This window comes from Bos grunniens, chromosome 10, assembly GCF_055505025.1.
Source record: "Bos grunniens cultivar Pamir isolate PY7600 chromosome 10, Bosgru_T2T1.0, whole genome shotgun sequence".
Classification (NCBI taxonomy): Eukaryota; Metazoa; Chordata; class Mammalia; order Artiodactyla; family Bovidae; genus Bos; species Bos grunniens.
The window spans coordinates 75,619,716-75,646,976 of record NC_141174.1 but is presented as its reverse complement, the minus strand read 5'-3'; the positions used below and the strand labels follow the sequence as shown (position 1 = coordinate 75,646,976).

The following is a 27,261-nucleotide window of genomic DNA, read 5'->3' as shown; positions in this document are numbered from 1 at the left end:
AACACCAATACAGTACACTAATGCATATATATGGAATTTAGAAAGATGGTAATGATAACCCTGTATGCGAGACAGCAAGAGACACAGATGTATAGAACAGTCTTGGACTCTGTGGGAGAGGGTGAGGGTGGGATGATTTGGGAGAATGGCATTGAAACATGTATAATATCATATGTGAAACGAATTGCCAGTCAGGGTTCGATGCATGAGACAGGGTGCTTGGGGCTGGTGCACTGGGATGACCCAGAGGGGGATGGGGACAGAGGTGGGAGGGGGGTTCAAGATGGGGAACACATGTACACCCGTGACAGATTCATGTCAATGTATGGCAAAACCATCACAATATTGTAAAGTAATTAGCCTCCAATTAAAATAAATAAATTTATATTTTAAAAGATAAAATAAAAGACACAGATTATCAAAGTGGATTAAAAAACAATCCAACTACATGTTGTCTATAAGAAATCCACTTTAAATATAGAAACATCCATTTAAAAGTAGATGGATGGAGAAAAACATACTATGTTAACACACATCAAAAGAAAACAGTATGGCTATATTAATTTCAGAAAGAACAAACTTTAAAGTAAGGAAAATTATCAGGGATAAAGAAAGGTATTACATAATAATAAAGAGGTTCATTCTCAAAGATTACATTACAATTTTTAAAATATGTGCAACTAAAAACAGCATTAAACTACATGAGGCAAAATCTGATAGAAGTACAAGGAGGAATAGTGAAATAACAGAGAAGTGCAAATGCCAAATGATTTCACTCATATGTGGAATATATTTTAAAAATAAATAAATAAATGAACAAAGCAAACTGAATAAAAACAAACACCCAAATACAGAGAACAAAATAGTGATTACCAAAAAAGAAGGATCCTTGGGGAGGGCAAAATGGGTAAATGGGATCAACTTTATGGTAATGGATGAAAACTAGATTTTAGTGGTTAGCATGCTGCAGGGTATACAAAAGTAGAAACACAGTTTGTCCACATGAAATCTACATGATGTTATAAACCAATGTTGCCTGAATAAAAAATAAAATATATATATATCATTAAAATTAAAAATACAATAGATCTCCCAGTTTCGTGGAGAAGTACTTAACATCACTAAGCATAGCGTGATGATTTGATTTGCTTATATTCTGAAATGATTACCACAATAGGTTTAGTTACTGTCTATCATTTCATATAGACACAATAAAAAGAAAAAAGTAATTTCTCCTTGAACTCAGGATTTACTCTCTTAATGACTTTTCTATGCACCTTTTAACCATCTTCCTCCAATTCCCCCACCTCCCCAACACCTAGTAACTACAAATATATCTTTTATTATTAATCCAGTGTTTGTTAGATTCCACATATAAGTGAGATCACACACTATTTGTTTCCTCTGACTTATTTCACACAGCATAATGCCTTTAAGGTCCATCCATGTTTGTTTGCATGTATTACATTGGAGTATAGTTTATTGATGATGTTGTGTTACTTTCAGGTATACAGCAAAGTGATTCAGTCAGAAATATACATTTATCTATTCTTTTTTAAAATCTTTTCCCATTTAGGTTGGGAATATTGAGCAAATTTCCATGTCCTACATAGTAGTACTGGAAAATCTTTGTTGGTTTTCATGTAGGTTATTCATTTTAAATACAGTAGTGTGTATCTGCCAATTTCAAACTTCCAATTCATCCCTCCCCACTTTTTTTCATTGGTAACCATAAGTATGGGCTTCCCTAGTGGCTCAATGGTAAAAATTTGCCAGCCAATGCAGGCCCCACAGGAGACCTGAATTTGGTCCTTGAGTCAGGAAGATCCTCTGTCTGGAGGAGGAATTGGCAACCCACTAAAGTATTCTTGCTGGGATAATTCCATGGACAGAGGAGCTGGGTGGGCTATCCAAGAATGCTCAGATTCCTTATACAAAATGGTGTAGTTTTGCATATAACTTACATATATCCATCCACATACTTTGAATCTTCTAGATTTAAATTTTCTAGATGTTTTTTATCATACCTAATAGAATATATATGCTATGTAAATAGATGACAGCATGTGGCAAACTGGAAGTTTTGCTTTATGAAACTTTCTGGAATTTTTTTCAATATTTTTGATCCATTGTTTGTTGAATATTCAGATGAGGAAACATAGATGTGGAAGGCCAATTGTATGTACCACAACTTCTATATCCATTCATCCATCAATGCACACTTAATAACTTAGTCCGTGTCTTGACTACTGTAAAAAATTCTGCCATGAACTTGGGGTGCATATATCTTTTTTGAAATGGATTATATGATAGTTCTTGTTTGTTTGTTTGTTTGTTTTTGAGGAACCTCTATAATGTTGCATAGGGGTTCTACCAATTTATATTTCCACAGAACAGTTCCCAAGGTTTTTCCTTGCCTCCACATTCATGTCAACACATGTTATGAAATGCTTTTTGATGATAGCCATTCTGACAGATGTAAGGTGATGTCTTTGTGGTTTTGATTTTCAATTCCCTAATGATTAGTGAGAGTGAGTATCTTTTCAGGTTATTGTTGGCCATCTACATGTCAGTTAATAGATAAAAAGAACTAAATGGGAATAAATCAAGAATGGTTATGGGAATACTCCCCTTACATAAAGCCTTTTGCTTGTTTCTGGAAAAAAATATTGATACATAGGGCTCATTCTCTCCCAATCCATGAATAAGAGAACCAGCAAGAATTGTATATGACTTCTCACCCTTTCCCAACTCAGTAACTCTAAATGAGTTCATGGTTCTATACTTTTTGTTTTAAATGGTACTTAAGTCTCACCTACCCAGTGCATTATCTTTCTCAATATTGAAGATATTCTTACTTTTTCTTTCTTTTTTCATTTCTCGTCACCAAGTATCTCTTCTGATTTTTTTCTCTTGGGAAAACCAACATGACTTATAGACCTGGTTCCCAGGGGAAATCAATAAAATGTTTGTTGTTAGGGATCTGAGAAGTGTCAATGGGTCACCAATACCTAGTATTACTAATTAACTGTATTCCCACCGGGAAAAAATACATATTTTTTTTCCTGGAGGTGATTACACTACAAAGCAGAAATCAAAATTATTAAATTTCTACAAATGCGGCTGTACAACCTAGAACAGAAGAGGTAGGTCATTAAAATGTTCCTAATATTGAGCAATACCACAGCAATCTCTCTCATATTTCTCTTCCACTTTCCATCTTTATTTCCTCCTGTCTCCAGTCTCCAAAGTTCCAATCCTTTGGACACTATTTCACTAAATTATGCTATGCCTGAAGAAGGGACTGACATTTATGATGCCTCCCTTTGGTGATGAGATACTATAATTTGGGGTTATAATTTGTCTTTACTCCTTATGCTAAGTCACTTCAGTTGTGTCTGACTCTCCGCAACTCCCCGGATTGCAGCCCACCAGGCTCCTCTGTCCATGGGATTCTCCAGACAAGAAAACTGGAATGGGTTGCCATTTCCTTCTCCATGCTCCTTAGAGGAGAGGGAATTTTCAGTCACTAAAGTCTGAACACCAACATTCTGATTTTTTGCTTGAAAAAAATCTACTTTAGCCAAAACTTCCAAAACTATGTTGAATAGTAATGGTGAAAGTGGGCACCCTTGTCTTGTTCCTGACTTTAGAGGAAATGCTTTCAATTTTTCACCATTGAGGATAATGTTTGCTGTGGGTTTGTCATAAATAGCTTTTATTATGTTCAGGTATGTTCCTTCTATTCCTGCTTTCTGAAGTTTTTATAATAAATGGGTGTTGAATTTTGTCAAATGCTTTCTCTGCATCTATCGAGATAATCATATGGTTTTTATTTTTTGATTTGTTAATGTGGTGTATTACATTGATTGATTTGCAGATATTGAAGAATCCTTGCATCCCTGGGATAAAGCCACAGCAATCAGAGCAGAAAAAGAAATAAAAGGAATCCAAATTGGAAAAGAAGACGTAAAACTCTCACTGTTTGCAGATGACATGATCCTCTACTTAGAAAACCCTAAAGACTCCACCAGAAAATTACTAGAACTAATCAATGACTACAGTAAAGTTGCAGGATATAAAATCAACACACAGAAATCCCTTGCATTCCTATACACTAATAATGAGAAAACAGAAAGAGAAATTAAGGAAACAATTCCATTCACCATTGCAACGGAAAGAATAAAATACTTAGGAATATATCTACCTAAAGAAACTAAAGACCTATATATAGAAAACTATAAAACACTGGTGAAAGAAATCAAAGAGGACACTAATAGATGGAGAAATATACCATGTTCATGGATTGGAAGAATCAATATAGTGAAAATGAGTATACTACCCAAAGCAATTTATACATATACACAATGGAGTCAACAGTATTCTTCACAGAGCTAGAACAAATAATTTCACAATTTGTATGGAAATACAAAAAACCTCGAATAGCCATAGCGATCTTGAGAAAGAAGAATGGAACTGGAGGAATCAACCTACCTGACTTCAGGCTCTACTACAAAGCCACAGTTATCAAGACAGTATGGTACTGGCACAAAGACAGAAATATAGATCAATGGAACAAAATAGAAAGCCCAGAGATAAATCCACGCACATATGGACATCTTATCTTTGACAAAGGAGGCAAGAATATACAATGGATTAAACACAATCTCTTTAACAAGTGGTGCTGGGAAATCTGGTCAACCACTTGTAAAAGAATGAAACTAGAACACTTTCTAACACCATACACAAAAACAAACTCAAAATGAATTAAAAATCTAAATGTAAGACCAGAAACTATAAAACCCCTAGAGGAGAACATAGGCAAAACACTCTCTGACATACATCACAGCAGGATCCTCTATGACCCACCTCCAAGAATATTGGAAATAAAAGCAAAAATAAACAAATGGGACCTAATTAACCTTAAAAGCTTCGACACATCAAAGGAAACTATTAGCAAGGTGAAAAGACAGCCTTCAGAATGGGAGAAAATAATAGCAAATGAAGCAACTGACAAACAACTAATCTCAAAAATATACAAGCAACTCCTACAGCTCAACTCCAGAAAAATAAATGACCCAATCAAAAAATGGGCCAAAGAACTAAATAGACATTTCTCCAAAGAAGACATACAGATGGCTAACAAACACATGAAAAGATGCTCAACATCACTCATTATCAGAGAAATGCAAATCAAAACCACTATGAGGTACCATTTCACACCAGTCAGAATGGCTGTGATCCAAAAGTCTCAAACTGCCAGAATACAGAAAGGACACCCCAAACTCAGCAATTTAAACAAGATGGAGAGACGGAGGAATACCCAGCAGATAAAGGAACATGATAAATGCCCACCAAACCAAACGAAAGAGGAAGAGATAGGGAATCTACCTGATAAAGAATTCCTAATAATGATAGTGAAATTTATCCAAAATCTTGAAATTAAAATGGAATCACAGATAAATAGCCTGGAGATAAGGATTGAGAAGATGCAAGAAAGGTTTAACAAGGACCTAGAATAAATAAAAAAGAGTCAATATATAATGAATAATGCAATAAATGAAATTAAAAACACTCTGGAGGCAACAAATAGTAGAACAGAGGCAGAAGATAGGATTAGTGAATTAGAAGATAGAATGGTAGAAATAAATGAATCAGAGAGGATAAAAGGAAAATGAATTAAAAGAAATGAGGACAATCTCAGAGACCTCCAAGACAATATTAAACGCTACAACATTCGAATCATAGGGGTTCCAGAAGAAGAAGACAAAAAGAAGGACCATGAGAAAATACTTGAGGAGATAACAGTTGAAAACTTCCCTAAACTGGGGAAGGAAATAATCACCCAAGTCCAAGAAACCCAGAGAGTCCCAAACAGGATAAACCCAAGGCGAAATATCCCAAGACACATATTAATCAAATTAACAAAGATCAAACACAAAGAACAAATATTAAAAGCAGCAAGGGAAAAACAACAAATAACACACAAGGGAATTCCCATAAGGATAACAGCTGATCTTTCAATAGAAACTCTTCAAGCCAGGAGGGAATGGCAAGACATACTTAAAATGATGAAAGAAAATAACCTACAGCCCAGATTATTGTACCCAGCAAGGATTTCGTTCAAGTATGAAGGAGAAATCAAAAGCTTTTCAGACAAGCAAAAGCTGAGAGAATTCTGCACCACCAAACCAGCTCTCCAACAAATACTAAAGGATATTCTCTAGACAGGAAACACAAAAATGGTGTATAAATTCGAACCCCAAAAAAATCTACTTTAAAATATTCCTATGGCCTGAATGTTAAAGCCAAAATATCCAGCAGAGATAGCAACCAACTCTTATGAGACTCTTCCTCTGGAGATTCCTGAGTCTTTAATGTTTTCTAAAAAAGCAAAAGAACTAAATATTTTTAACTGGTTAGAATACAGTCTTTCCTCATGTGCTAAGCATGAATTCAGTATTTCAAGATTAACTAACTAAATGCTAGGACTCCTGATAACTTCTGAACGGAATCAGTACAACACAGTGTATGCAGTTATAAGTAAGTCTTATTTCACTATATTTTTAGCATTTCTTTTTAGATATATTTCTTCAGTCAGTCTTATCTGTTTTAGTAAATAATAAGAGTCTATTCAAAAGAATAAAATTAAGTTGACAAGATAAAGTGGGGGAGTTATTAGTGCTTTCCCACTGTTTTCAGTGTATGATTTATCTATTCCAAATAATGGACACACCAGGATTCTATAATGTGTCACATACATTAACATTTCTCTAGAAAAAGAAGCATGTACATATTTGGGCCAAATTTGACATAAAACATCCAGGGTTTTCATCATAGTACACTCAGTAATTGTCAATCACCAACCAAGAAATGGTGGTTTAACCAAGGCTAACAAAACTAGTAAACTAGTGTCAAAAATCATAATAACACTCTACCTCTAATATCACATATATGCATACTTCATTCCCTCCATAAATCTCAGTGTTCCTTTTCATTTCCTTGGCCCTCTTTTTTCTCTGCTGCTCTCCTTTCATTTTCTTTTCATTTTTATTGCAAACATGTGGCCAATTTAGAAAAAATATAAAATATATTCAAAATTTTAGTATTAAAATGACATTCATTATCCAAAGTTATCAAGAGATGTTACTGTATATGTGAACATATTTGTGCAATGTAAACATATCAAGAGCACAACAACAACAAAAAAACACTCATTTGTAACCAATTTTTGTCACAATAATTTAGTGGACATGACAAAACTATATTTGCATCTATGATAATGGCCATATTTATTTTGGCACCGATCTTATCAACTTCCCCTTTCTGTATATCTTTTCATAACTTATCTCTTTTTAATATACTTCTATTTTTTCTCTTTACATTGGATAATGAATGGATTCAAATATGTCTTATAGATAGACATCTATAATCATTCTGTTTATATGAAGTGATGATAGATACTCTCCTGTATTTAAAATTTGTTGGTAGCAGTTTCAGTTCAGTTCAGTTGTTCAGTCGTGTCCGACTCTTTGTGACCCCATGAATCGCAGCACACCAGGCCTCCCTGTCCATCACCAACTCCCGGAGTTCACTGAGACTCACATCCATCGAGTCGGTGATGCCATCCAGCCATCTCATCCTCTGTCGTCCCCTTCTCCTCCTGCCCCCAGTCACCCCCAGCATCAGAGTCTTTTCCAATGTGTCAACTCTTCGCATGAGGTGGTCAAAGTACTGGAGTTCCAGCTTTAGCATCATTCCTTCCAAAGAACACCCAGGGCTGATCTCCTTCAGAATGGACTGGTTGGATCTCCTTGCAGTCCAAGGGACTCTCAAGAGTCTTCTCCAACACCACAGTTCAAAAGCATCAGTTCTTCGGTGCTCAGCTTTCTTCACAGTCCAACTCTCACATCCATACGTGACCACTGGAAAAACCATAGCCTTGACTAGACGGACCTTTGTTGGCAAAGTAATGTCTCTGCTTTTCAATATGCTATCTAGGTTGGTCATAACTTTCCTTCCAAGGAGTAAGCGTCTTTTAATTTCATGGCTGCAGTCACCATCTGCAGTGATTTTGGAGCCCCCCAAAATAAAGTCTGACACTGTTTCCACTGTTTCCCCATCTATTTCCCATGAACTGATGGGACTGGATGCCATGATCCTCGTTTTCTGAATGTTGAGCCTTAAGCCAACTTTTTCACTCTCCACTTTCACCTTCATCAAGAGGCTTTTGAGTTCCTCTTCACTTTCTGCCATAAGGGTGGTGTCATCTGCATATCTGAGGTTATTGATATTTCTCCTGGCAATCTTGATTCCAGCTTATGTTTCTTCCAGTCCAGCGTTTCTCATGATGTACTCTGCATAAAAGTCAAATGGCATTTTAGCAAAACAAAGCTTCAAATACTTGAAGACAAGCTGTCATGACCTTTATGGTCTGTAGTTTTTACATTTTCTTAGCTTATTATGACTAAATATTTTGTTTCAGTGAAGACATCATTACTTCTCAGTTTCATATTTGAATTGCCAGTCATTAATCCTATAACACAGTGCTCAAAGGACAAAATCTCTCTCAATCCTAATAAAATACTGAAAAATCCTCTTTTTGAGTCCTTTTGAAAATCCTTCTTTGCAGTTTGGAGTTTCCCTTGATTTAAAGTGTGTTGTAATTCTCCAAGTGTCAGAAACAATCAGAGAAGTAAAACTTTTAATTTCATGCTACCATTCTACATGCAACATTCATGCCCTCATTAGTTGGTAACTATTCTATGTGTGATTAATGCCTGAGATTTCTTAAGTGTAAAAGAAAAGTAAGAAGTAAAAGAAAAATAGAGATTACATTCTCCTAGAGTGTGTGTGAACAATTATGATTTGCTTGAACACTTCAAATATACCTGATTATTCATGATATGTAAGCTGTTATGTTAAATAAATATGAATAACATGGAAGAAGTCAGAATTATTGCACAATAAGCTTGGTAAAGTAGCTCTCTGCTAGGAATATGTTACTCATTGTTCCTAATTCCTCCACCGTACTTGCCATGTTTCTACATAATTTCTTTCTTTGTTGCCCTGGCCTAACTTTTGATTATCTCATTTCTTCTATTCACTTACCATCATTCTTTCAGCTCCCCTATCTGTAAGTCTTCTCACTTCATATTTTGGCATTTACAATATGTTTTCTGCAGATTCATTGATGAACAAATAATGTATTAATTTTGGTATTCACATTTCTCATTTCTTTCTTATTTTCTACCTTCAGACTATTTCAGCTTCTTCTCTACTGATTGAGTCAATGGATGGAGTAAATGACTCTATGGTATCTGAATTTGTACTAATCAGACTTTCAAATTCATGGAAAATGCATTTTTTTTTTTCTTCTTTTGGTTCTTCTTTGTGTTCTACATAGGAATCATCCTGGGAAACTTCTTTGTTGTGTTCACAGTAATTATTGACTCGCATTTACACTCCCCTATGTACTTCCTGTTGGCCAACCTCTCTATTCTTGGTCTAGGTCTTTCCTCTACCACAGTACCCAAAATGATCTCTGATCTTTTCACTAACTGCAACATCATTTCTTTTCCAAAATGTATGACACAGATATTTTTCATTCATGTCATGGGTGGAGTTGAGATGCTGCTGCTCATAGCCATGGCATTTGACAGGTATACTGCAATCTGTAAGCCTATCCACTACCTGACAATTATGAGCACCAAAATGTGTGTTTCCTTTGTAGTGGTTGCCTGCATAGTGGGGATAATCCATGCTGTATCTTAGTTTTGTTTTTGTCATAAACTTGCCTTTTTGTGATCCCAATAAAGTACACAGTTTTTATTATGATTTGCCTCGGGTCATCAAACTTGCTTGTGTAGACACTTACAAGCTAGAGTTTGTAATTATTGTTAATAGTGACTTTATTTCCATGGCTACCTTCTTCTCTTTAATTATATCCTACATTTTCATTTTGGTCACGGTCTGGAAACCTTCAGGAGACTTATCCAAAGCATTTGTCACACTGTCAGCTCACATCACTGTAGTAATTTTGTTTTTTACGCCATATATGTTTCTCTCTGTGTGGCCTTTCCCTGCAACATCACCGGATTTGTTTATTGCTGTCTTTGCCATCACCCCTGTCTTGAATCCTGCCATTTATACATTATGAAACAAAGATATGAGAATTGCCACGAGAAGACTGGGCAAACGGATTGTAGGCTCTAGTGGGATCTTATAATGAATGGAGCAAATCTAGAATACAAGATACTTTAGGCTCACCAAAAACACTGAAAGTCATGTGACTATCATCATTACTACGCTAAGAATTACTATTTTGAATGATAGTTCAACAAAGGTACACCTGTAGAATCTGATGTGTCAAATCAGAGTTGACTTTATTTTGCCAATTACAGGGAATAAATTGACTTCATCTACTTTCATGGAGAAGAGAGAACTGAGCTGATTTCCAGGTGTAAACTTAACATTCAAATACCATTTTCTGTGTGACATTTCTTGCATCTTTCTTTACTAGGTGTGATTACTGTCAATTACAAATAAATATCTCAAAAAGTGCTAGAAATTTCTCATAGCAAAATAATGGATTAAATAGATAAAATGTAAGTTTAATTATGGGGAAACAATGGAAACAGCGACAGGAGTTGTGATTGACAGGGAAGCCTGGCATGCTGCAGTCCATGGGATCACAAAGAGTTGGACACAACTGAGCGACTGAACTTAACTGAAGTTTAATTATAAATAAAGTATATTTTTTAATTTTTTATCTCAATTTTAGTTTGATTTAAAATAAGAATAAAATCAGCATGTATTTCCTATGTTAGCCTTGAACTCAACACTTGACTATACTTTGAGCTTTTTTAGTTTAGGATACTATTTCAGTTTTGAGTTTAGACTTGAATGAGATTTGAATGACTGCAGGTAGAAAATTTTTTTAACACTATCAATACTTTAGATAAATACAGACCAAAGATTTTTGGACTCTTACTTTTCTGTCATTCTGAAAATGAATGTCTTCTAATATTCAATCAGCCTGCTGCTACTCCTGCTGCTAAGTCGCTTCAGTCATGTCCGACTCTGTGCGAACCCATAGATGGCCTCCTACCAGGCTCCTCTGTCCCTGGGATTCTCCAGGCAAGAACACTGGAGTGGGTTGCCATTTCCTTCTCCAATATTCAATCAGCCTAGTTTATTCTTTTTAAAAAGCATAGACATAATAGCTGTTTCACAAGATACTAATCACCCAAAGATGGCATTTAGAGGTCCTGGTTTCCTTGAATATGTTTTCTTATCTATCAGACTATCCCCTCTCACAAGAGTTTATGTATCTCAGTTTGATAGCCTTGGATAAATGGAAAGCCAAAAATGTTGAGGCATAATCAATTTAAATGAGGATTTCTACATCTGGAATATAAAGGTTTTGTTGAAGATACATATAACTTTTTTTTTTTCATTTGCTTCTATTGTTCTGAAAATAAAATCTGCTCAATTAAAAGAATCGAAAGCTTATTTTTTGTCCTGTTTTTTTTCAGAAATCTACAATTACATCTCTGACTTTCTCTGTATAAATAAATCAACAATACTTCTTTTTAATTTTTTTATTCATCTGGACAGGAATTTTTTTTTACTTAATTATTGCTGACAACTCCTTCCTTTAAATACTCTACTGGGCCTCTGAAACACTACAATCTCCTGGTGTTCTCGTACACCTTGGGTAATTCCTTCCCAGTATCTGTTTGTTGCATTTCCCTCATTTGCCCAACCAACAAACTTAGGATTCCTCAGAATTGCATCTTTGGCCTATTCTCACTTTGTATTCTGTCCCTAGATGACATCCATTCCCACAGTTTTCATTACTATGCCTAGCTTTTAGCTTGAGGCTCTCAAAGCCAGGTTACTAGTTCTTAAGTTCCTAATCCACAAATCTATCTTCTTACTTGGATGCTTCACAGACAATGCCCACTCAGCAGGTCTACAACTAACATGTCTCCTTTTCCTCACACCCCTTCTTTCAAAGTCACAGCAAATGGGTCAAACACCCAGTTGCTCAACTCAAAATTTGGTGTAATAATAGACTGTCTATAAAAGAGACATGTGGACTCACTTATAGAAGAAGGCAAAGTGGTTTAAGAGGCTTTACAAATAGCTGAGGAAAGAAGAGAATCAAAAGTCAAGACAGAAAGGCAAAGATATACTCAACTGAATGCAGAGGTCCAGAGAATGGCAAGGAGAGATAAGAAGGCCTTCTTAAGTGAAGATTGCAAAGAAATAGAGGAAAACTATAGAATGGTAAAGAGTAGAGATCTCTGTAAGGAAATTGGATTATCAAGGGGAACATTTCATGAAAGGATGTATACAATAAAGGACAGAAACAGTAAGGACTTAACATAAGCAGAAGAGATTAAGAAGAGGTGGCAAGTATAAACAGAAAAACTAGACAAGAAAGATCTTAATGACCCAGATAAGTATGAAGATGTGGTCACCTACAGCCAGACATCCTAGAGTATAAAGTCAAGTGGGCCTTGGGAAGCATTATTATGAACAAAGCTAGTGGAGGTGATAGAATTCCAGCTAAGCTATTTCAAATCCTAAAAGATGATGATGTTAAAGTGCTGCATTCAATATGCCAGCCAGTTTGGAAAACTCAGTAGTGGACATAGGGCTGGAAAAGGTCAGTTTTCATTCTAATATCAAAGAAGGGAAATGCCAAAGAATGTTCAAACTACCATACAATTGCACTCATATCACATGCTAGCAAAGTAACGCTCAAAATCTTTCAAGCTAGACTTCAGCATTATGTGAACTGAGATGCACAAGCTGGGTTTTGAAGAGACAGAGGAACCAAAAATCAAATTGCCAATATTTCTTGGATCATGGAAAAATCAAGGGAGTTCCAGAAAAGCATCTACTTCTGCTTCATTAACCAAAGCCTTGGACTCTGTGGATCACAACAAACTGAAAAATTGTTAAAGAGATATAGAGTACCAGACCACCTTACCTGTCTCCTGAGGAACCTATATGAAGGTCAAGAAACAAGTCTTAAAACCAGACATTGAACAATGAACTGGTCCCAAATTGGGATAGGAGTATAAAGTCACCTTTTGGTCCCAAATTGGGACAAGACTGTATATTGTCATCCTACTTATTTGACTTACATTCAGAATAAATCATGTGAAATACCAGGCTGGGTGAATCACAAGCTGGAATAAAGATTGCCAGGAGAAATATCAACAACCTCAGATATACAGATGATACACTCTTATGACAGAAAGTGAAAAGGAAGTGAAGACCCTCTTGATGAGGGTGAAAGAGGAGAGTGAAAAAGTTGGTGTAAAACTCAACATTCAAAAGACTAAGATCATGGCATCCAGTCCCATCACTTCATGGCAAACAAAAGGGGGAAAAGTGGAAGCAGTAACAGATTTTATTTTCTTGGGGTCAAAAAACACTATGGACAGAGACTGCAAACATGAAATTAAAAGATGCTTGCTTCTTGGAAGAAAAGCTATGACAAACATCAGTTCAGTTCAGTTCAGTTCAGTCACTCAGGCGTGTCCGACTCTTTGTGACCCCATGAATAGCAGCATGCCAGGCCTCCCTGTCCATCACCAACTCCTGGAGTTCACTCAAACTCATGTCCATCGAGTCAGTGATGCCATCCAACCATCTCATCCTCTGTCGTCCCCTTTCCTCCTGCCACCAATCCCTCCCAGCATCAGGGTCTTTTCCAATGAGTCAACTCTTCACATGAGGTGGCCAAAGTATTGGAGTTTCAGCTTTAGACTGGTGTCCTTTAGGATGGACTGGCTGGATCTCCTTGCAGTCCAAGGGACCCTTAAGAGTCTTCTCCAGCACTACAGTTCAAAAGCATCAATTCTTTGGCGCTCAGCTTTCTTCACAGTCCAACTCTCACATCCATACATGACCACTGGAAAAACCATAGCCTTAACTAGATGGACTTTTGTTGGCAAAGTAATATCTCTGCTTTTTAATATGCTTTCTAGGTAGGTAATACTTTCCTTCCAAGGAGTAAGCATCTTTTAATTTCATGCCTGCAATCACCATCTGCAGTGATTTGGGAGACCCAAAAAATAAAGTCTGACACTGTTTCCACTGTTTCCCTATCTATTTCCCATGAAGTGATGGGACCAGATGCCATGATCTTCGTTTTCTGAATGTTGAGCTTTAAGCCAACTTTTTCACTCTCCACTTTCACTTTCATCAAGAGGCTTTTTTGTTCTTCTTCACTTTCTACCATAAGGGTGGTGCCATCTGCATATCTGAGGTTAATGATATTTTTCCTGACAATCTTGATTCCAGCGTGTGCTTCTTCCAGCCAGGCATTTCTCATGATGTACTCTGCATAGAAGTTAAATAAGCAGGGTGACAATATACAACCTTGACATACTCCTTTTCCTATTTGGAACCAGTCTGTTGTTCCATGTCCAGTTCTAACTGTTGCTTCCTGGCCTGCATACAGGTTTCTCAAGAGACAGGTCGGGGGATCTGGTATTCCCATGTCCTTCAGAATTTTCCAGTTTATTGTGATCCACAAAGTCAAAGGCTTTGGCATAGTTAATAACGCAGAAATAGATGTTTTTCTGGAACTCTCTTGCTTTTTTGATGATCCAGCGGATGTTGGCAATTTGATCTCTGGTTCCTCTTCCTTTTCTAAAACCAGCTTGAACATCTGGAAGTTCACAGTTCACATATTGCTTGCTGAAGCCTGGCTTGGAGAATTTGAGCATTACTTTACTAGTGTGTGAGATGAGTGCAATTATATGGTAGTTTGAGCATTCTTTGGCATTGCCTTTCTTTGGGATTGGAATGAAAACTGACCTTTTCCAGTCCTGTGGCCACTGCTGAGTTTTCCAAATTTGCTGGCATATTGAGTGCAGCACTTTCACAGCATCATCTTTCAGCATTTGAAAGAGCTCAACTGGAATTCCATCACCTCCACTAGCTTTGTTCGTAGTGATTCTTCCTAAGGCCCACTTGACTTCACATTCCAGGATGTCTGGCTCTAGGTGAGTGATCACACCATCGTGATTATCTGGGTCATGAAGATCTTTTTTGTACAGTTCTTCTGTGTATTTTTGCCACCTCTTCTCAATATCTTCTGCTTCTATTAGGTCCATACCATTTTTGTCCTTTATCGAGCCCATCTTTGCATGAAATGTTCCCTTGTTATCTCTAATTTTCTGGATGTGATCTCTAGTCTTTGCCATTCTGTTATTTTCCTCTATTTATTTGCATTGACTGCAGAGAAAGGCTTTCTTATCTCTCCTTGCTATTCTTTGGAACTCTGCATTCAGATGTTATATCTCTCCTTTTCTCCTTTGCTTTTCACTTCTCTTTTTTTCACAGCTATTTGTAAGGCCTCCCCAGACAGCCATTTTGCTTTTTTGCATTTCTTTTCCATAGGGATGGTCTTACCTTTGTCTCCTGTACAATGTCACAAATCTCCATCCATAGTTCATCAGGTACTCTGTTTATCAAATCTAGTCCCTTAAATCTATTTCTCACTTTCTCTGTATAATCATAAGTGATTTGATTTAGGTCATACCCGAATGGTCTAGTGGTTTTCCCTACTTTCTGCAATTTAAGTCTGAATTTGGCAACAAGGAGTTCATGATCTGAGCCACAGTCAGCTCCCAGTCTTGTTTTGGCTGACTGTATAGAGCTTCTCCATCTTTGGCTACAAAGAATATAACCAATCTTATCTTGGTGTTGACCATCTGGTGTTGTCCATGTGTAGAGTCTTCTCTTGTGTTATTGTAAGAGGGTGTTTGCTATGACCAGTGCATTATCTTGGCAAAACTTTGTTAGGCTTTGCCTTTCTTCATTTTTTATTCCAAGGCCAAATTTACCTGTTACTCCAGGTGTTTCCTGACTTCCTACTTTTGCATTCCAGGCCCCTATAATGAAAAGTACATATTTTTGGGGTGTTAGTTCTAAAAGGTCTTGTAGATGTTCATAGACCATTCAACTTCAGCTTCTTCAGCATTACTGGTTGGGGCATAGGCTTGGATCACTGTGACAAACATTGACAGTGTTTTAAAAAGTAGAGACCTCACTGCCAACAAAGGTCCATATAGTCAAAACTATGGTTTTTTCAGTAGTTATGTATAGATGTGTGAGTTGGATCATGAAGAAGGCTGACCACCAAAGAAATTGTGTTTTTGAACTGTGGTGCTGGAGAAGGCACTTGAGTGTCACTTGGATGGCAAGGAGATCAACCGGTCAATCCTAAAGAAAATCAACATTGAATATTCATTAAAACAACTTCTGATGAAGTTGAAGCTCCAGTACTTTCACCACCTGATACGAAGAGCTGATTCATTGGAAAAGACCATGATGCTAGGAAAAAGTGAAGACAAAAGAAGGGGGAAACAGAGGATGAGATGATTAGATAGCATTACCAACTCAAAAGACATGAATTTGAGCAGACATCAGGCACTAATGGAGGGCAGAGGAACCTGATGTGCTACAGGCCATGGGGATGCAGTCAGACACGACTTAGTTACTGAACAACAGCCTTGTAATCCACAGTGGATTAGTCCAGGATTCCCCCCACAGACAAAAAATCTGAAGATGCTCAAATTCCTTATACAAAGTCATATAGTTGTATAAGGTATTTGCATACAACCAACACAAGTGTGGGAAGGCCTTCTGAGACAAGAAAAGTTTCATATGACACCACATCATCCACATAGGAGAGAAGCCCTTCAGGTGCATGGAATGTGGGAAAGCCTTCCACCACAGGTCACAGCTCATGATGCACCAGCGGATCCACACCAGGGAGAAGCACGTGTGGGAAGGGCTTCTGTGACAGCACCAGACTCATTCAACACTCCATCACCCATACCGGGGAGAGGCCCTACAAGTGCCTCAAGGGTGGGAAGGTCTTCTACCACAAGCCATACCTCAACAAGCACCAGAGGATCCACAAAGGGCAGAAGCCCTATGTATGCACTGAGTGGGGAAAGGCCTTCATCTACTGCTCCACTTTTATCTCACATATAAGGGCCCACACTGGAGAGAAACCCTATGAATGCAAAGAATGTGGAACGGCCTTTAGCAATCGGTCAGGCCTCAGCTGGCACTTCACCATCCACAGTGAAGAGAAGCCCTACAAGGGCACAAAGTGTGGGAAAGCCTTCAACCACAAGTCATACCTCACCAGCCACCAGCAGATTCACAGTGGAGAGAAGCCCTACAAATGCATGGAGTGTGGGAAGATCTTCTGGTAGAGCACAAGCCTCATTCAATACTCCATCATCCACCAGAGAGAAGTCCTATGAGTGAAGTGAGTGTGGAAAGGCCTTCAGTCACAGCTCATCCCTTACTGAGAATCAAAGGGTTCATAATGGGGGAAACCCTGTCAATGTAACAGATGTGGGATGACTCTGCACACTTATGTAGTTCCACACTTAAGAGTTCAACCTCTAAGAACTCCTTCTGGGGAGAGACTTCTGCATGTAACCCCTGAGGAAAATCTGAGGAAGGAATAGCTTACTCAGAATCTGATCATTCATATCCAGAAGAAATCCCCTCATTTTTCTTCCCTGTGAAAAAACCTATTGCAGGATATCAGTTTTCATCCAAAGAGTCATGTTAGAAATGGACTCAGCCTAGAAACTTATTCTATATCTGAAAATTCACACAGAAGAGTGGCCCAATCTTTATTGTGCACTTAGCAGAGAATTCAGGCACATCTTCCTCCTCAGTTTACACTGCAAAATGATCTCAGGGACACTTAAACAAAAGAGGGGGAGACATGAGAGAGAAAAGAGAGAAATACAAACACAGCTTTCATATTTCCATGATAAGCCTATGGCATTTGTCATCCCTTAGTTTAGTTGAGGTAAGAGGAGCATTGTTGAAGAGATCAGAGGACCTCATTCCTTTTATTTATCTTGTATATACATGCATTGCAGTCCATTGCCAGGAGAGTTAAACAGTTGAGGGTACATCTCAAAAGATTTACTGAAAGCCACCTTTGCTTCCTAGTAGCTCAGATGGTAAAGGATTCGCCTGCAATGCAGGAGATCAGGGTTCTGTCCCTGGGTCAGGAAGATCCTCTGGAGCAGGAAATGACAAGTCACTCCAGTATTCTTGCCTGGAGAATTTCATGGACAGAGGAGCCTAGTGGGCTACAGTCCCTGGGGTTTCAAGAGTCAGACACAACTGAGCAACTAACACACACACTATACACATTCTTCCTTATGCTTGAAATCTTCTAGACTATTTATAATATCTAATAGAATATAAATGCTATGTAAAAATATGCCAGCATGTGGCAAATTAAAATTTTGCTTAATGGAACTTTCTGGAATGTTTTCCAATATTTTTGATCTGTAGTTGGTTGAACCCTCACATATGGAACTAGAGATATGGAGGGCCAGCTGTATGTACCACAATTTCTTTATCTACCCATCTATCAGTGGGCACTTAAGTTGTTTCCATATATTGACTATCGTGAAAACTTCTGCTACGCACATGAAGGTGCAGATATCGCTTTCATTAGTGTTTTTGTTTCTTCTGGTTTTGATTTATCATTGTATATAAAATCATATATGGATTATATGATAGTTTTAATTTTTAGGAACCTCTATAGAGGTTGCACTAATTTGCATTCCCACAAAACAGTACACATGGGTTCCCTTTTCTTCAAATTCATGTCATCACTTTTTTATTTCATATCTTTATGATAATAGCCATTCTGACAGATGAGAGGTGATACCATTGTGGTTCTGATTCACATTTCCTTAGTGATGGTTAACATCTTTTCATGTATCTGTTGGACAACAATATGTCAGTTAATAGACGAAAATCACTAAATGGGAATAAATCAGAAATGGTTATCAGAATATGCCCCATTCATAAAGCCTAAGGCTTGTCTCTTGAAAAAAAAAAAAACTGATAAATGAACCTCATTCTCTCCCGGTCAATGAACGAGAGTGTCAGGAAGAATTGTGAACGACTTCTTACCCTTCCCCACCTCAGTAACTGTAAGTGAGTTTGTGGTTCCACATTTTCTGTTCCAAATGGTACTTATTTCTTAGCCATCCAGCACATTATCTCTCTCAATATAAAGGAGATATTCTTACGTCTTCTTTTTTTTCTTACTTCTCATCACCAAGTAACTCTTCTGATATTTTTTCTCGTGAGAAAATTAAGATGACTTGTAGACCTGGTTCCCAGGAGAAATCAATAAAACACTGGTTACTAGGGACCTCAGAATATCAATGGATCCCCCAAACCTAGTGCTACTAATTAAGTATAATCTCACTGGGAAAAAAAAAAACAACATATATTTTTGTCCTAGAGGTGATTATACTACAAAGCAGAAATCAAAATTATTGTGTTTCAACAAATGCATCCTAGAAAAGAAGAGGTAGGTCATAAAAATTTACCTAATACTGAACCATATCACAGCAATCTCATATTTCTCTAGCACTTTCTTTCTTTTCTCCATTTCCAATTATTCCCAATCCTTTTGACACCATTCTTCACTAGATTATATTATGCCTGAAGAAGGGACCAATATTTATGATGGCTGTCTTTGGTGAGTTAGTATCTCAAGGTTCCTGCATCTCTCACCATCTTCTTCGTCATCTTATAAGATGAAGTCCCCACATTTCCCGTTGTGGAGACTGAATATGCCCATATCTTGCCCATTCCACTCCCATCCATGCTTCAAACAGATTACCATTTGAAGTGACTATTTGCCCTCATATGAAAATGATTGGATTCAGTTAGTTCCCTCCATGTGGCATATTTGATAAACCCCTCAATGATATTAGTGATGAGTGGATCAAGAATTAAAGAGAGAATGATAAGAATGAACATGGCTTAATAGAACTTGCGTCCATTAGTTCTGTAAGTATTCTATAACCAGTGAGCTAAGGTGGTTAAGGGTAAAAATTAAAAGAAAAAAATAATGAATATGGTATATCAGTGAAGAACTGAGTTTTGAACAGCTTTCCTTCTGTGTGTTCTCAATCTTAAGGTGGTTATAATTTCTCTTGGCTCCTTAGAGGAGAGGGAATTTTTAATCACGAAAGTCAGATTACCTACATTCCATCTGATTTTTTGCTTGAAAAAAATATTTTGAAAAGGTTTCCATGTTCTAAATGTTAGAGCCAAAATATCCAACAGAGATAGCAACCAACTTTTATGAGACTCTGCATCCGGAGAAGTTCTGAGTCTTTAATGCTTTCTAAGAAAGCAAAACAGGACTTCCCTGGTGGCTCAGATGGAAGAAAGCAAAAGAAATAAATATTTTAAACTTGTTTGGATATACTCTTCCCTCTAAGCAAGAACTCAGTATTTCAGAATTAACTAGCTAAATGTTACCAATTCCTGATAAGTTTTAAACAGATTAATCAGTACACATAGTGTATGTAAAGTTATAAGAAAGTTTGATTTCACTATGCAATATGCCTTTTTACCTTTTCTTTTTAGACATATTTCTTCACTCAATCTTATCTGTTTTGGAAAATATAAGGGACTATTGGAAAGAATAAAATTCAATTGACAAACAAAAGTGGGAGAGCTATTAGTGCTTTCCCACTGTTTTCAGTGTATGACTTATCTATTCCAAATAATGAACAAACCAGGATTCTATAGAATGTCACATATATTAACATTTCTCTAGAGAAGGAAGCATGTACATATCTGGTCCAAATCTGACATAGAACATCCAGAGTTTTCTTCATGTACTTCCAGTAATTGTCATTCACCAACCAAGAAATGGTGGTTTAACCAAGGCTAATAAAACTATTGAACTAGTGCCAAAAATCCTAATACTACTCTAACCACCACATATATGCATACTTCACTACCTCCATAAATCTCAGTGTTCTTCTTTTTCATTTTCTTGGCCCTCTTTCTCCCCTGTTTCTCTCCTTTCATTTTCATTTTTTATCACAAATATGTGGTCAGTTTAGAAAAATATAAAATACAGATATTTAAATTTTTAATATTAAAATTACCTGAAGTGTCATTATCCAAAGTTATCTTCTTGAGATGTTATTGTATATGCAAACATATTTTTGTAATGTATAATATTAATAGCACATCATATAAGACAATCATTTGTAACCACTTTTTGTCAATAATTTAGTGGGCATGACAAAAAAATAATTTTACATCATTTATAATGGCCATATTCATTTTGGTACCAATCTTATCAATTTCCTGTTTCTGTATGCCTTTTCATAGCTTCAGTTCGGTTCAGTTGTTCAGTCATGTCCAGCTCTTTGTGACCCCATGGACTGCAGCACTCCAGGCCTCCCTGTCCATCACTAACTCCCAGAGTTTACTCAAGCTCATGTCCATTGAGTCAGTGATGCCATACAACCATCTCATCCTCTGTAGCTCCCTTCTCCTGCCTTCAATCTTTCCCACCATCAGGGTCTTTCTTAATGAGTCAGTTCTTTGCATCAGGTGGCCAAAGTATTGGGAGTTTCAGTTGCAGCATAAGTCCTTCCAATGAATATTTAGGACTGATTTCCTTTAGGATGGACTGGTTGGATCTCCTTGTAGTCCAAAGGACTCTCAACAGTCTTCTCCAACACCACAGTTCAAAAGCATCATTTATTTGGCACTCAGCTTCCTTATAGTCCAACTCTTACATCCATACATGACTACTGGGAAAACCGTAGCTTTGACTAGACAGACCTTTGTTGGCAAAGTAATGTCTCTGCTTTTTAATATGCTGTCTAGGTTGTTCATAATTTTTCTTCCAAGGAGCAAACGTCTTTTAATTTCATGGCTGCAGTCACCATCTTCAGTGATTTTGAAGCAAAAAAAAAAAAAAAGAATCAGTCACTGTTTCCCCTGTTTCATAGCTTATCTCCTTTAATATACTTTTATTCTGTCTCTTTGTATTGGATAATGAATGGATTTAAATACGTGTTATACATGATCTCATCAATGTTTACATTTGTAGTGATAATAGATACTTTCTATTAAAAATTTGTTGGTAGCAGTTTCATTCACCTTCAGATAACATTTTAGCAGAACTAAGCTTCAAATCGGAGAAGGCAATGGCAACCCACTCCAGTACTCTTGCCTGGAAAATCCCATGGACGGAGGAGCCTGGTAGGCTGCAGTCATGGGTTTGCTAAGAGTCGGACACGACTGAGCGACTTCACTTTCACTTTTCACTTTCATGCATTGGAGGAGGCAATGGCAACCCACTCCAGTGTTCTTGCCTGGAGAATCCCAGGGAGGGGGGACCCTGGTGGGCTGCCGTCTATGGGGTCGCACAGAGTCGGACAAAACTGAAGCGACTTAGCAGCAGCAGCAGCAGCAAGCTTCAAATACTTGAAAGACAAGCTGTTGTGACCTTCATGGTCTGCAGTTTTTTTTCATTTTCTTAGTGCATCATGACTAAATATTTTGTTTCAGTGAAGACATCATTGTTTCTCAGTTTCACATTTGAATTGCCAGTCACTACTGTCTGAGTCACCAGGGAAGACCAATCCTATAGCACAGCTCTCAAAGCACAAGATCTCTCTCAAGCTTAGCAAAGTACTCAATAGCTCTCTTTTGGGGTTTTTAGACACTCCTTCTTTGGAGTTTCCTTTGATTTAAACTGTATCTTAATTCTCCAAGTATTGTAAATTAGAGAAGTAAACCTGTTCATTTTATGCTACCATCTTAAGTGCAACATTCATGCCCTCATTTGTTGGAAACTTTTCTATGTGTGATTAACACTTGTGTGGACAAATGTGATTAAGAGTTTGAACACTTCAGATATGCTGATTATTCATGATATGGAAGATGTTATGCTAAAATATATATGAACAAGACTGAAGAAGCCAGAACTGGGCTTCCCTGGCAGATGAGACAGCAAAGAATCTGCCTGCAATACAGGACACCTAGGTTCAATGCCTGGGTTGGGAAGATTCTCTGGATGAGGGCATGACAACTCACTTCAGTATTCTTGCCTGGAGAATCCCCATGGACAGAGGAGTCTGGCGGGCTACAGTCCATAGGGTTGCAAAGAGTTGGACACAACTGAGCAACTAAGCTCAGCACAAGCTTGGTAAAGAAACTCTCTCCTAGGAAAACGTTACTCTTTATTCCTAATTCCTCCATTTTACCTGCCATATTCCCATATGATTTCTTTCCTTGTCTTTATGGTCTAAATTTTATTATCTCTTTTCTCCTATTCAATTATCTTCCTTTAACCTGCCCCTCTCTGTATTTCTTCTCACTTCGTATTTTGGCATTTACAACATGTTTTCCATATAATCATTGATGGATAAATAAGGTATTAATCTTTGGTACCCATATTTTTCAATTCTTTCTTATTTTCTACCTTCAGAATACTTCAGCTTCTTCTCTGATTGAGTCAATGGATGGAGTAAATGACTCTGTGGTATTTGAATTTGTACTAATCGGACTTTCAAATTCATGGAAAATGCATCTTTTTCTTTTTTGGTTCTTCTTTGTGTTCTACTTGGGAATTATCCTGGGAAACCTCTTCATTGTGTTCACAGTAATTATTGACTCTCATTTACACTCCCCCATGTACTTCCTGTTGGCCAATCTCTCCCTCCTTGATCTAGGTCTTTCCTCTACCACAGTACCCAAAATGATCTCTGATCTTTACACTAACTGCAAAATCATTTCTTTTCCAAAATGTATGACACAGATATTTTTCATTCATGTCATGGGTGGAGTTGAGATGGTGCTGCTCATAGCCATGGCATTTGACAGGTATACTGCAATCTGTAAGCCTCTCCACTACCTGACAATTATGAGCTCCAAAATGTGTGTTTCCTTTGTAGTGGTTGCCTGGATAGTGGGGATAATCCATGCTGTATCTCAGTTTGTTTTTGTCATAAACTTGCCTTTTTGTGGTCCCAATAAAGTAGACAGTTTTTACTGTGACTTTCCTCAGGTCATGAAACTTGCTTGTGTAGACACTTACAAGCTAGAGTTTGCAATCATTGCTAATAGTGGGTTTATATCCATGGCTACCTTCTTCTCTTTAATTATAATCCTACATTTTCATTTTGGTCACTGTCTGGAAACGTTCTTCAGGAGACTTATCTAAAGCATTTTTCACACTGTCAGCTCACATCACTGTAGTAATTTTGTTTTTTATGCCATGTATGTTTCTCTATGTGTGGCCTTTCCCTACAACATCATTGGATAAGTATTTGTTTATTGTTGACTTTGCCATCACCCCTATCTTGAATCCTACCATTTATACATTGAGAAACAAAGACATGAGAATTGCCATGAGGAGACTGGGCAAACGGATTGTAGGTTCCAGTGGGATCTCATAATGAATGGAGCAGATCTAGAGTACACGATGCTTCAAGCTCACCAAAAACAGAGTCATGTGACTATCATCATTACTATGGTTAAGAATTACTATTTCGAATGATAGTTCAACAAAGATGCACCTGTAGAAATTGATTATCAAGTTAGAGTTGACTTTATTTTGACAATCACAAGGAATAAATTGACTTCCTCTACGTTCATGGAGAAAAGAGATGAGAAAAGAAAACTAAGCTGACCTCCACGTGTAAACTTAACATTCAAAACCATTTTCTGGTGCCATTTCCTAGGACTTGCTGGGTGTAATTACTCTCAATTATAAATAAATACCTCAAAAATTGACAAATATATCTCATAGTAAGCTAATAGATTAAGAATCTAAAATGTAGGTTTGGGTAAATTATAAATAAAGTATATACTTCTAATTTTCTATTTTAATTTTATTTTAATTAACAGTAAGAATAAAATCAACTGTTATTATTTATGTTTAGCCCTGAATTCAAGACTTGACTACACCCTGAGCTTTTTCAGTTTAGGATGCCATTTCAATTTTGTTTAGATTTCAGTGATTGCATGTACAGAATTTCTTTAACACTATCAATATTTTAGATGAATTTAGATCAAATATTTTTGCACTTTTTTTTCTGCTTCTCTGTTATCCTGAATGTGAAGACCTTCTAACATTCAACTAGCTCAGTTTATTCTTTTAAAAATATGTATAATTAATAGCTGCTTCACAGCATAATAATCACCCAAGAATGTGTATTTAGAGGTCCTGGTTTCCTTGAATATGGTTTCCTGGTCTGTCAAACCACCACCCCACCACCACCACAAGCACCACACCCCCCTTCACCCCACGGCCCAATACAAGAGTTTATGTATCTGTGTTTCATAACCTTGGAATAATAGAAAGCCAAAAAGGTTGAGGCATAATCAATTTAATTGAGGATTTCTACATCTAGATTAAAGACTTCATTAAAGTTACAGGAATGTACAGTAACATCTCTGTCTCCTCTGTATAAATAAAACAATCTAATATGTCTTTTAAATTTTTTCTTTTTTTAATGTTTTTTTATTTTTTTAATTTTATTTTATTTAACTTTACAATATTGTATTAGTTTTGCCATATATCAAAATGAATCTGCCACAGGTATACATGTGTTCCCCATCCTGAACCCTCCTCCCTCCTCCCTCCCCATACCATCCCTCTGGGTCATCCCAGTGCACCAGCCCCAAGCATCCTTTTTTCTTATTCATCTGGACAGGAAATTCTTTTTAACTTAATTACTGCTGATAACTCCTTCCTTCAAATACTCCACTGGGCCTCTAAATCACTATAATCTCCTGGTTTACCTCCTACCTCTTGGGTAATATCTTCCCAGCATCTGTTTGCTGAATTTCCCTCATTTGTTCAACCAACAAACTTAGGGTTCCTCAGAATTACATCTTTAGCCTGTTCTCACTTTATATTCTGTCCCTAGGTTGCATCCATTCCCATGGCTCCACCTCAAACCTCCTGTTCTTTCAAAGTCACAATAAACGGCTCAAACACTTGCCCAGTAGCTCAACCCAAAATCTGGGGTAATAATGAACTCCTCCCTCACTCTGATCCTCAATATTCAATAAATCAGCAAGTCTATTAATTCCACTTTATAAACATTTCTTATATACCTCCCCTTATTTTCTTCTACAATGTCACCATTCTTGTTGAAACCATCACATATTATTTTTTAGAATAGAATTGTAAGTCAACTATGTGGTCTTCATGCTTCAAATCTTATCCCATTATCTTCATTTCAGTAGAGAGGTTTTTAAAAATATAAATCTAACCATGTAGTTGTTTTGCTCAATGACTTTAACATAATTGTCATAGACCTTAAATTAAAACATTACCTCTCTTTCAAAGTTTATCAGGCCACCAGAGACCTGGTTCCCACCATGTCTCCTGCCCCTGAGAACAACATGCTCTTTCCCTTTAATTTCAGATTCAATTTGGTGGTTTTTTAAACTTGCCTGGAAACTTCAAACTCTTTTATCTCTGATGCTTCACACTGATGAATCATTCTGTCTGAAACACTTGTCTTTCATGATTCACCTAGTAACATCTACTTATTCTTCACACCTCAGTTTCAGCAACACTTTACCAGGGAATAATTCCCAGGACCTGGGTTCAAGAACTCTCTTCTTATTGTGTATTGTTATAGCACTCCTTATTACCACTTCTGTAACATTAGTGACACTCCTGATTTCCTATTCAATGTAAGTTTTCCTCATTACACTTAACTTCCATGAGAAAAGGAGCTGTTTAATGCTGCCATCATATTTACTGCCAAACATCAGTATCAGTAGCAACAGTATATAAAACAATCAATAAACATTTGTCATTAAATACAGAGTGAAGTCAGAATGAGAAAAACAAAAATCCTATATAAACACATACATGTGGAATTTACTGAGCATGTCCCCGCCCATCAGACAAGACCCAGTTTCCCCCACAGTCAGTCTCTCCCATCAGGAAGATTCCATGAGCCTCTTATCCTCATCCCTCAGAGGGCAGACAGAATGAAACCCATAGTCACAGAAAACTAATCAAATTGATCACATGGGCCACAGCCTTGTCTAACTCAGTCAAATGATGAGCCATGCCTCATTTGGGTGTAGGGCCACCCAAGATGGACAGGTGATGGTGGGGAGTTCTGACACAACATGGTCCACTGAAGAAAGGAATGGCAAACCATTTCAGTTTTCTTGCCTTGAGAACCCCATGAACAGTATGAAAAGGCAAAAAGATAGGACACTGAAAGATGAACTCCCAGGTAGGTAGGTTCCTGGAGAAGAGTGGAGAAATAACTCCAGAAAGAATGAAGAGAAGGAGCCAAAGCAAACACAATGACCAGTTGTGGATGTGACTGGTGCTGGAAGTAAAGTCTGATACTGTAAAGAGCAATA

At 37.2% G+C, this 27,261-nt stretch overlaps 3 pseudogenes; all 3 read left to right on the top strand.

Annotated features, from left to right (window-relative positions):
* The first annotated feature begins 9,292 nt into the window (after window positions 1–9,292).
* LOC147364870 (olfactory receptor 4F15-like) lies at window positions 9,293–10,292 on the top strand (annotated as a pseudogene).
* Window positions 10,293–11,988: 1,696 nt separating this feature from the next.
* On the top strand, window positions 11,989–17,519 carry LOC147364869 (uncharacterized; annotated as a pseudogene).
* A 5,858-nt stretch (window positions 17,520–23,377) lies between these two features.
* Window positions 23,378–24,331, top strand: LOC147364868 (olfactory receptor 4F15-like; annotated as a pseudogene).
* Window positions 24,332–27,261: the final 2,930 nt, after the last annotated feature.